The sequence below is a fragment of the Silurus aristotelis genome, assembly GCF_946808225.1.
Source record: "Silurus aristotelis genome assembly, chromosome: 1".
Taxonomy (NCBI): domain Eukaryota; kingdom Metazoa; phylum Chordata; class Actinopteri; order Siluriformes; family Siluridae; genus Silurus; species Silurus aristotelis.
The window spans coordinates 26,097,502-26,098,971 of NC_139574.1; positions in this window are offsets into that span (position 1 = coordinate 26,097,502).

Sequence of the window (1,470 nt, forward strand, 5' to 3'; positions counted from 1 at the left end):
GTGGTCTACATCTGCTCATTTATACCCAGTATAGTCCCTTCATCACCATGACAACACCAATAAGAGGATAAATGCTGGGAAAGGAATGAAAGTGATACTGAATGTTTCATGCATGGATACAAAAGAGTAAATCCTTCATGGAGTCAACCTTTGTTCAAGAAGTGCCAATATTTGCAAGGTCAAAGGGATTTCTTTTAGAAAAAGAAGTGGAAAGTTCATTTCCTTACAATCATTTCAAATGTTTGAAAGTGGAGGAGTGTAAATCATTCTTCAACACCTACAAATCTTCCTTTGTCTTTTCACATGGTATAAGAAATGTTGTTAGTGATGCTATACACGTATTTTCAGCCGTGTTGTGTGTTGTGGGGGCGTTTATGCTTCGGAATATGTATTTTTAGCACATTCATGGGGTATTACACACTGCGTCATCACAGAAAGCTCAGGTATGTCACAGGAACAAGCAATCATTCATCAGAAGTGGGTATGTGTGACTGTGCAAGCATTGTGGGCTACCACAGTGTACTCCTGAAAACCTTAATATGTTTACAACTGGTAAGAGTCTGCGGAGTTTCTCACAATGTAATTTATCCAGTTAGCATAAATTCTAACAGCTAAAAATATGCATTAGTCAATGATGAGACAGGAATGGTCACATTCCATGATATTTAAAATGATCTTCAAAACTATAATAACTATGTGTAATATTCGGGGTTTTTTTGTGTATAAATGTGTGAACACTGAACCTATTAAAAGGAGATTTGACTAATAATAACATTCCATTCTATCAGACCCTGCTCTAACAGAGCTGGTCTGTCTGATTGACTGGACTGATTAGATCATAGAATGGAACTAAATCCTGTAAGAAAATCTTCAGGGCCAAGTTTGGTGATCACTGTTCAAGCCAAAAGCAACATGTGATCATGTGAAGATGGCTCTCATCACGCGTCTGAAATAGAATAGCATAATAGTTGGTTTATGCCATCTGGTGGACATTTATTTACATTACAACTTTTTTTCGGAATTCAAATTTGTTTTCATTATTATTATTATTATTATTATTATTATTATTATTATTATTATTATTATTATTATTATTATATTATTTATTTTTTTACAAACACATCCAATATGTAATAAACGTTATCGATGTATTTACAACATACTTAATTGTTCTTTAGTTTTTTAACAATGGCCCAAATATTATTTTTATATTTTTCATAGCATTACTGCCTAAGTTAAAGAGTTTTCAAAGATTATTAGAATAAAAAAAATGTTTATATCACTGATGCCTTTCTGATAGAGAAAACACTCTTGTATGGCTCTGTGCAGAATGTAGCATTGATCACAGAAAACAAAGCATCATGCAACAATTTGATGTTTAATTAAAAGAATATACCCAGTGTATGGGTGTGATCCATGCTCAGTCTTGATGCTGTTGGACTGTAACTACTAGACATAAATACTCAAATG